The sequence below is a fragment of the Sardina pilchardus genome, chromosome 1 (genome assembly GCF_963854185.1).
Source record: "Sardina pilchardus chromosome 1, fSarPil1.1, whole genome shotgun sequence".
NCBI classification, from domain to species: domain Eukaryota; kingdom Metazoa; phylum Chordata; class Actinopteri; order Clupeiformes; family Clupeidae; genus Sardina; species Sardina pilchardus.
In genome coordinates this window covers 1144756-1155716 of record NC_084994.1, presented here as the reverse complement: position 1 = coordinate 1155716, position 10961 = coordinate 1144756, and the positions used below count along the sequence as shown (strand labels likewise).

Here is a 10961-nt window from a genome sequence, read left to right as displayed (position 1 = left end):
TTACTGCCACTTTAGCTGCCAGTTTGAAAGGGTCTGCTAAGAGTTGGTGGACGACCGAAAAAACAAAGGTGCGTAATTGGGCTGAATTCAAGAAGTCCTTTTTGTCAGCTTTTTTAACGACTGACTACTTGACTGAGGTGGAGGAACAGTTGCACATTAACGTTCAGGCTCCTGACCAATGCCTACGAGACTTTGTTTACGAGTACAGGGCTCTGTGTCTGAAATGGAAGTCTGATATGGCCGAAGAGGAGTTGGTCAGACGTATCATGAACAATTGCAATCCTGCTCTAGTCAGTAGTTTAAGGGGAACAGTCCACACCGTGGAACAGCTAGTTAAAGTGGGGTCCATGGTGGAGCGTGACTGGTCTGCCAAGAAAGACTACTGGGCGAGAGTGAACAGCCAGGCCTCCAGCGAAAAGAATAAGAAGAAAACGACCACCAAAAGTTCCAGTCAGCCACACCCAGGCCAGAAGGGAAATCAGCATGCAGCCATGGCTAAAGCAGAACCTCCTTCGCTGCTGGTAGTGCCAATTGAGGTCCGGGGACTTCAAGGGGAAGCTGTGTTGGATACAGGTTGCACCTTCACTTTGATGCAGATGAGTCTTTGGCAAAAGCTTGCCAGACAGGGAGAAAAGTTATGCACTGGTGACCCCTTGAACTTTGTGTTAGCAGATGGAAAATCACACCAAGCAGAGGGGAAGAGACAGCTGGCATATACCTGGCATGGGGCAGTCTGGACCTTAGAAACATACATCATGGCAGACAGCAACCTAACTTTTCCACTAATTCTCGGACTTGACTTTTTAACAAAAACTAGGGCCCAAATCAACCTAGGGGAACGTTCCTATGGGGTCCCGATAAATGGGAAATGTTCCTTTTTCCCATTTCTAAATCGCAATCCTGGTAATCTGACTTGGGTTTCCCAGTACCTGTATATGGCAGTCACTCCTCCCACTTCTTCCCTGCTGATGAGCGCAGCCGAGACATCTGAGGCCCATGAAGCTCTGCTGAGAACCCACCCATCAGAGATGCAAGAGCTGTTCCAAACTTGGCCATCGGTGTGTTCATCTAAGATTGGAAAGACCAATGTGATGCAGCATCACATTCTTACCTCTGATGAAGTGCCAGTTCGTGCAAAGGCTTATCGGGTATCTCCACTCAAGAAGAACATCATTGAGCAGCAGGTGAAACAGATGTTGGCAGATGATGTCATTGAACCATCCCAGTCAGCCTGGGCGTCGCCTGTGGTACTGGTGGGAAAACCTGATGGGAGCCATCGCTTCTGTATAGACTACAGGAGGTTGAATTCTAAGACACCCCTAGATGCTTACCCTATGCCATTAATCCATGAGATCTTGGAGTCTTTGCATGGGGCAAAATGTTTCAGTACTTTGGATCTCCGGTCTGGTTATTGGCAAGTGGCTATGAGTCCTGAGAGCAAGGCTAAGACAGCGGTCATAACACCAATGGGCTTATACCAGTTCAAGGTTATGCCATTTGGTTTAAAAAATGCCGCAGCCACGTTCCAGCGGCTAATGGAAAACGCTCTGGGGGAGTTAAGGGGGCGTAACTGCTTTGTATACATTGATGACATCATAATTTACTCCCCCAACACAGAACAACACCTGAAAGATCTCCATGATGTGTTCTCAAAACTACATTCTGCAAATTTGACTTTGAATTTGAAAAAATGCCACTTCTTCAAGACCCAGCTCAAGTTCTTAGGACACATTGTCACGGATAAAGGGGTGGAGATTGACGCTGAGAAGACCAAGGCAGTTACCACTTATCCTACTCCAACGAACATAAAGTCTCTTCAAAGATTCTTGGGTCTTGTGGGGTGGTACCATAAATTTATTCCTCACTTTGCTGACAAGGCTGCTCCTTTGAACAACCTGAAGCGGAAATCAGTGAAGTGGGAGTGGACAGAAGAATGCCAAAACAGTGTTGACCAACTGAAGCAAGCACTGAGAAACGCTCCTGTCTTGGTCCAGCCTGATCTAAGCTTGCCATTCCAGGTGCACACGGATGCAAGTGATGTGGGACTAGGAGCAGTTCTATCTCAGCAGACTACAGATGGTGAGAAAGTAGTTGCATTTGCTTCAAGAGGACTTAGGGGGGCAGAAAACAATTATTCTACATCAGAGAAGGAGTGCTTGGCTGTCGTATGGGCTGTGGAGAAATGGCGCCACTTCCTGGAAGGAGGTAGATTCGACGTCTTCACAGACCATAGCGCTTTAACCTGGGCTTTCAACTGTCCCAAGACCAGTTCCAGGTTGACCCGCTGGACCCTGAGGTTGCAGCAATTCAGCTTTGAGGTCCATTACAGGAAAGGCTGTATGAACATTGTGCCGGATGCACTCTCGAGGGCAGGAGAGGACGAACAGCCATCCGCGATGGTGTCTTATATAGCTGCCCATCCAACCCCATGCTCCTCCGATTTGCCCACTTCTCTAGCTGAGATCGCGCTTGCTCAAGACCAAGACTCGGAGGTCAGAGAGATGCGAGGCAGAGAGACCACCACTGGCCAGCAGGCGGAGCGCATTGGATGGGAAGTGCTCCAGGGTGTTCTCTACAGAACAATTCCCATTAAAGGAGTGGGACTGAAATATCAGCTGGTAGTACCAAAGGAACTGACCTCTGTTTTCCTTAAGTACTTCCACGACAGCCCACTAGGAGCACACTTGGGCAGGCTCAAAACCCTGTTGCGGATTTTGGAAGTAGCTTGGTGGCCTACAGTCAGGAAAGACGTGTGGCAGCATGTAAAGCAATGCAACATCTGTCAGCAATACAAGCCAGAGAATAGGAAACCTGCTGGATTTCTACAGTCCACCGAGGTGGAGGAGGCAGGCTACATGCTGGGGCTGGACTTCATGGGACCTTTTCCACGGAGCAAGAAAGGAAACCTTTACCTACTGGTGATAGTGGACTACTACACTAGGTGGGTTGAGTTATTCCCTATGCGGGACAGCAAAACTCCTCGGCTTTGCCAGCTACTAAAAGATGAAATTCTGACTAGGTGGGGCGTCCCCAAATATTTAGTTTCTGACCGGGGCCCACAGTTCACCAGTCAGCTCCTCATACTACTCTGCAAGAAGTGGGGAATCATACAAAAGTTGACCACCAGCTACCATCCGCAGACCAATCTAACCGAACGTGTCAATCGAAATCTGAAGACCATGATTGCGTCCTTTGTGGGAGAACATCATGAAGACTGGGATAAGTGGATTGCAGAGTTCCGTTTCGCTATTAACACTACTCAACATGAGACTACTGGACGGACTCCGGCAGAATTGGCCCTGGGAAGACAGGTGAAAGGTCCTTTGGAGAGGCTTATTCATCAAGCGCCAGCACCACAGCCCCAGCATCCATCCTATTCCCTACTGGAGCGACAAAGGCACATGGCACAGGAGGTAAAGCAGAGAGTGGGAGTGGCCAGACTCAGACAAGCCAGATACTATAATGCCCATAGGAGACCTGCGCATTTTCATGTGGGAGATCTGGTCTGGGTTAGGGCCCACCCTCAATCTAAAGCCTCTGATAAGTTTTCATCAAAGCTAGCGCCAAAGTGGACAGGTCCAGCAGAAGTGATGAAAATATTAGGTCCATTGAATTATAGGCTTAAATGGCAAAACACTGACAAAACTGACACCTTACATGTGGGTAATCTAAAACCATATTTTGGGGTTGGGTCCCTCTTGCCTCCGGCTGGGGGGGGGGGATCTGTGACACTGCCACATAATTAATGAAGGTGTATGTATGTGTGTATATTTTACCATTCCATAGAAGTAATATATGTTTACTATAGTGAAATCCTGGCAAGGTTAAACATTTTCTATGGTGTGTGTGTTTCAAATTGTGTTTTGGCTGCAAGATAATGCCTCAATAATACAGGTGACCAGAAATACTTATGTAAATGCTGCACTGGTGCTTTAAGGGGCTACCTGGGGAAGTAAGGGGGTGGAGCTAAGGTGGCTGGCAGCGGAAGCAGGAAGTGATGGACAATAAAATGTTTGGTAATGGAGATTGAAGGGAAGTGGTGTGTTTGGGACTGGTGCTTTTTGAAAGTCTCTCAAATCCTCAGCTTTGACCCGAGAAGACAGCCTTTTCCAACCGAAGAAGGATTTTACTGGGATTCCTTGGGAATTTACTGACTGTCTTACCGGTGAGACCAATCTGGTTTATTTTTCCATTTTTTGTGTAGCAATGCATTGCAGAGGACTTTTTTTGTGCTGATTTTTGACCACGGGGTTTTTGGACTGTGATGGACTTCTGGGGAAAGGGGAGAATTGTTTGACATGAGCAATTGTTTGTTGGGAGTTTGGGTGTTTAATCCAAAATATATAATAGTTTGTGAATGAATTTGATTGTGCTTGTACTTGTGCTTGTGATTGGGTTTGTGTGTTTGGAGGTGATTAACTTAACTCTTTAATTCATGAAAAACAGTGTAGTGCTTGAATTTAAATTGTAACCTATTTAACTATTTATTTAATTATAGTTAGATTGTTACAAATTGCCTCTCCAAGCGCCCCAAGCACGCGTAATCGTTCAGAGATTCAGAATTATCTTGTGTTTATTCAGAGCGTCTATTGGAGCAGCCAGATTGAATTTGGAAACGCACCCAAAGTCTCCGCATTCACGTAAAGTTCAAGACTTTGACCAGATTGATAGATCTGAGAAGTGTTTTCAATTGCGCATGAACTGGGGGCATTAAAAATATTCTGAATATTTCCAAAATCTTGTCAACGTCGTCTGATGAATACAACTAGGTTACCGTTTCAAACAACCACAATAAGCATACAAAACAGATCATTTAGGCTATTCAGCAACGAACATAGCGAACAGACAGGTAGCATACCCCCTGTTTCAGCTCTATTTCCCATACCGTATACAATACACAATACAATCACTAAAACGTATAACACACTCACGCATTTGGTTTGCCGGCTTGTTCCCTGATGCGCCCGAATAGCCTCTCCGCTCCCGATAAACGTGTTCCGCGCTGGAGTCTGTTCCGTGTCCACTGGAGACTGGGCTGTTCTGGCGGGTGTTTTTTATTCATTCACACGAGCGGACGTCACACCACTCAAAACCGCGCGCCGTGATGTCGGAGGATCATTCTGTGGGAAACTTGGAAATTGATCGCTGTATTTCATCTGATTGCATGGTGACCTCCAGCTCCAGACAATTTCTGTAGTAGACTAGAAATGTAAATTGATGCTTTGTGGACTGAAAAATTACAGATTGACAGACGAGTTTTGTTTGATTTCAGTCAACTTCGAAACAAACACCTTAGCCCATAGGGAGAACTGGTAGCATACTGTATACTAATACACCTGGTAGCCTGCATATATCATACAACTAACTACAATCTTACAGCCATCCAAATACGAATGGTCTGCAATAAATACGGCCAGAGATCGTAAGGAGAAACAAGTCAAGACTCAGTAACTCAGAGATGTTCCCAGGGTCCTATGTTCCCCAGTTCAATGTCCTACAAACACTCACACACATCACACACACATGATCTCAGCGGTGTGTGTGTGTGTGTGTGCGTGTGTGTGTGTGTGTGTGTGTGTGTGTGTGTGTGTGTGTGTGTGTGTGTGTGTGTGAGAGAGAGAGAGGGCTTACACCCTTTCCATGCCCTTTCCACAAATCAGAAGTTAGGCTCGTTACCCAAGTTAATTATTAACACACCATAATGCAGAAGTGCCTGTTATGAGTTGATGAACCACTGAAAGGTTTTTAAAACATTGTTTTAAGGAACTTTTTAGTGTTGCTTTAATGTTACAATGCGTGTCCCTCATGTCGGCAACAACCACACTATGTATGTTTGCCAGAGTTTGATGGAATGAGTCATAAAAAAATACAAATTTGACCTGCTTTGATGTCACAAGACAGTTTACTAATACAATCTACCTTGTCTGTGGACAACGTTATTTGCTGGATAAACAAACAGGCTACTGTGTGTGCGACAGAGGACAAGTGCATTAGTGTTGCTTTAACCACAGGGTTATCCAAAGAGAGACTATATGTTTCGTGTTGTCCATTATTTTACTATACACTATATTGCCAAAAGTATTGGGTCACCTGCCTTGACCCCCATATGAACTTCAGTCACATCATATTGTGGAGAAACTGACCGTGACACAACGCAGGTGGCGGTGATTGGTAATTAGCAGCAATGGCTGCATTCACCGTTCACCGTTCACCAACACCTGAACTTGATAAACTGATTTGGGTTGTTCGAGAGATCTTGTTTGACGTTTGAGACTGGAAAGCACGTACAGGGAGCCGCTGGGTTCACATGGACTTTGGGGACTGCGGGTGGGCTCGTTCGGAACCACTTATTGGCCCGGAGAAAGTCAGCGGGGCTGTGAGCAGGTAGCCAGAAGCCAGTATAGGGGAACACCAGCGAGCTCCCCTGAATGTGCACATAAGAGACTTTACTTATTGCTTCTCAGTGAGACGACGGGGTCTCACTGAACCCGGACAGCGAAGTCCGTTTTTAATAACTATTCGATTGGGTGTTTGTGGGGGTGTGTGTGGGTGGGTGTGTGTGCGCGTGTGTGCGATTGGACTATGCTTGGCTAATGCCGCCACATCGATGTTATTTGCAGTGCTATGCTGTAATGATACAGGTACATTTCGGTCATTGCAGGTACACAAGTGTACCTTGATGGGTACAAATGGCTAGGGTACCAAACAGTACCTGCATTAGGGGTACATTATTGTACTTCAAAAGGGTACTGCCCCAGCGACAAGCATTTGTACCGACTGAGGTACACACTGGTACTTCCATTTCTGAGAGTGTCTGACTTTTATCACGTTTGCCTATTCATTGTGTAGTAGTTGCGGAAGTGTGTAATTTCTACTGGTCATAGTTTGAAAAGTGTGACGTTGGCTTTTTAAAGGAGTCATAGAACGCATTTTTTTGACCATTACAAATTGATCTTTGAGCCTAAATAATGTCATATGTAAATTTGTGGGGCTGAAAACGCCCCAGGAGCACTGCTAGATCGCCTAATACAAGGTCATAAATAAGCCTTGCAATGAAACAGTTTGTTTTTCCCGCCCACTCAGCAAGTTCATGAATATTCAAATGAGATGCGCGCTGATTGGTCTATTGGCCGATATGTCCTGAAAGTTGATTGGCTCAATCCACCGGTCTGAAGCTAGAGCAAAGTGAAACTACGTTTACTGCTGGTAAATAAAGCCAAAGTCTTTGATAAAGCTATCAACAATGGATTTAAATAAGGAATACAGCCGTACATGTATAAACCGAGTCAGAAGAAGGTTCTGACGAAGATGAAGTGCAGCAGATTCCCCAACAGAATGAATGTGTTAGATTGGTACGTTTTATCAGTACATTTCTTAGTATTAACTCTCCAAAGTTAGCTGTAATAACGCTAGCATTACAACGTCTCTGCCATAGACCACATATCTAGATACTAGCATCGTAAGAGCAGTTTAACAAGAATTATTAATCGAAGGTATGCAAATGAGAGGGGGTGTATCTAAAGGGGGATGGGCGCCTATTACGTGTTATCTGAGCTCTGTTCAGATTGGAGCATTTCAACACGGCTGTTTCTATTTCCCAATTTGCATACGAAAGCAGGCGGGGGACGCCGTAAAGTCTTTGGTGTTGTCCTTTGGACACTGCTCGCAACCTAAATTCAACAGGAACAAGGTGAATGTGGTTTTGAATTCTAGGACTCCTTTAAGATTGCAGTGTGGAATTGATGAATTTAAGCCTATACCCATTCACGAGTGTTATTTATTCAGACAGTATGTGTTAACTAAAGTTGTGTGCTGCTGGCTGGCCAACGTGGGCCATTTTTAGGAAGTGTTGTGAAGCAAATAAAGATTGTTATTTCCCTCAGTTTGCCTGCCTGCGACAGTGTTTTAAACCGGACCAGACCGGGTTAATTAAAGGTGGTGGCAGCAACATTCGCTGGTTACTGTGGGTGGAGTACGAGCGTCATTAGGCGCTAAAACTTTATTACAATATTCTTAATCCATATAGGGCTTAATATGACATTGGTTCACCATTTGCAGATATAACAGCTTCAACTCTTCTGGGAAGGCTTTCCACAAGGTTTAGGAGTGTGTGTTTATGGGCATTTTCTTCCAGTAGTGCAGTTGTGCATTTGTGAGGTCACACACTGATGTTGGACGAGGTGACTGGCTCTCAGTCTGCACTCTAATTCATCTCAAAGGTGTTCTATTGGGTTGAGGTCAGGACTCTGTGCAGGCCAGTCCAGTTCATCCACACCAAACTCGGTCATCCATGTCTTTGTGGACCTGCTTTGTGCACTGGTGCACAGTCATGTTGGAACAGGAAGTGGCCTCCCCAAACTGTTCCCACAAAGTTGGGAGCATAGAATTGTCCAAAATCACTTGGTAAATGCATTCAGAGTTCTTGTCAATGGATGTAAGAGGCCAAGACCAGCTCGGGACCTCAACCCAACAGAACACCTCTGGGATGAAGTTCATATGGGGGTCAAGGCAGGTGACCCAATACTTTTGGCAATATACTGTAGTGTATCCAAAGAGAGACTATATGTTTGGTGTTGTCCATTTAACTATATGTCACATCCAGGAGTTGTCCTGTTATTAACCTTACAGCAATATATCACAGAGTTATCCAAAGAGAGACTATATGTTTGGTGTTGTCCATTTAACTTTATGTCACATCCAGGAGTTGTCCTGTTATTACCCTTACAGCAATATATCACAGGGTTATCCAAAGAGAGACTATATGTTTGGTGTTGTCCATTTAACTATATGTCACATCCAGGTGCTGTCCTGTTATTAACCTTACAGCAATATATCACAGGGTTATCCAAAGAGAGACTATATGTTTGGTGTTGTCCATTTAACTATATGTCACATCCAGGAGTTGTCCTGTTATTAACCTTACAGCAATATATCACAGGGTTATCCAAAGAGAGACTATATGTTTGGTGTTGTCCATTTAACTATATGTCACATCCAGGAGTTGTCCTGTTATTAACCTTACAGCAATATATCACAGGGTTATCCAAAGAGAGACTATGTTTGGTGTTGTCCATTTAACTATATGTCACATCCAGGTGCTGTGCTGTTATTAACCTTACAGCAATATAGTGTATCCAAAGAGAGACTATGTACAGTGCCTATAGAAAGTCATCATACCCTTTTGAAATAGTTACTTTTTTTGTCTTACAGCCTGAAATCAAAACCCATTTTTAAAAAAATCTTTTCCAGTTTCATTAACAAATGTAGCTGTACAAGATAAATATAATGAAAAAAAAGTCAACAGTTCTGAAAATTAATAAAAAATTAAAAACTAGAATAACAGGGTTGGAAAAGTCATCATACCCCTGACTTAATACTTTGTAAAGCTTCCTTTTGCTTTCATTACAGCCATCAATCTGTTTTGATATGTCTCTATTATAGCTTTGCACACCTAGATAGGGGAATATTTTCCCAATTTTCCGTGCAGAAATGTTAACATTTAGTCAAATTCTGTAGGGAATGGCGATGGACTGCTCTCTTCAAGTCAATCCACAGATTTTCTATAGGATTTAAGTCAGGGCTCTGACTTTGCCACTCAAGGATATTCACCATCCTATCCTTAAGCCACTGCTTTGTTCTTTTGGCAGTATGTTTAGGATTATTGTCGTGTTGGAAGGCGAATGACCTCCCCATCCTCAGCTGTCTAGGAGAGGGACGCAGGTTTTCCTCAAGAATTTGGGTGTACTTGGCAGCATCCATTTTCCCTTCTATCCTGACCAATTGCCCAGTCCCCGCTGAAGAGAAACATCCCCAAAACATAACGTTGCCCCCACCATGCTTCACAGTAGGTATGGTGTGTTTTGGGTGTGTTTGGGTGTGTATACTGTGTTTGGTTAGCGCCTGGAGCTCAGTCCAAAAACTTCAATCTTAGTCTCCAAAAGGTTCGATCTTAGTCTCATCTGACCATAAAAGCTTTTTCCACATGGTAGCAGAATATTCCAGATATGTTTTTGCACTGAACTCCAAGCGCAATGTTTGGTGAAAACCAACACAGTACACCACCCAAAACACACCATACCTAGTGTGAAGCATGGTGGGGGCATGTTTGGTGTTGTCCATTTAACTATATCACATCCAGGTGCTGTGCTGTTCCTGCTATTAGCATGTTGAACCCCTACAGTTCAATCGCAACACACACACACACACACACACACACACACACACACACACACACACACACACACACCCCTACAGTTCAATCGCTTACCAACAGATATCAGTTAAGTCTGAGACCTGAGGGGACATAGAGATCCATCCATAATGTTCACACACACACACACACACACACACACAGACCTGAGGGGAACATACATTAACCCTTCCATTATGTTCACACACACACACACACACACACACACACACACACACACACACACACACACACACACACACACACACACACACAGGTATTATCCAGGATCTTTATGTATTTCACTACTACACACCACAACTAAAGATTGTAATTAATGAGTCGTGAAAGAACAACCTATTTTGTGTTCTAGGTAAAATCAAATACTTACACTTAAAATACATATGAAATCTTTATTTGTCTGGAGAAATATGCACAAATCCATAAGAAAGATAAGACTCTGGGGAACACAGGATTCTCTAACTGGGGAACACAGGACCCTGGGGAACATAGGATCCTCTAACTGGGGAACATAGGATCCTCTAACTGGGGAACACAGGACCCTTTAACTGGGGAACATAGGACCCTCTAACTGGGGAACATAGGATCATCTAACTGGGGAACATAGTACCCTGGGGAACATAGGACCCTTTAACTGGGGAATATAGGATCCTCTAACTGGGGAACACAGGACCCTTTTACATGGGGAACATAGGTCCCTCTAACTGGGGAACATAGGATCCTCTGACTGGGGAACATAGGATCCTCTAAT

The 10961-nt window shown here is 44.3% G+C and overlaps 1 protein-coding gene across 1 annotated transcript in view; it reads right to left on the bottom strand.

The window, feature by feature from the left end:
* Nucleotides 1–10588: 10588 nt before the first annotated feature.
* si:ch211-14k19.8 (uncharacterized) overlaps nucleotides 10589–10961 on the bottom strand; it is an 8186-nt gene continuing 7813 nt past the window's right edge. Inside the window, exon 9 of the mRNA XM_062537024.1 lies at nucleotides 10589–10961. This exon is cut by the window's right edge and continues 2197 nt beyond it. The gene's annotated coding sequence lies outside the window, so the exon portion shown is untranslated.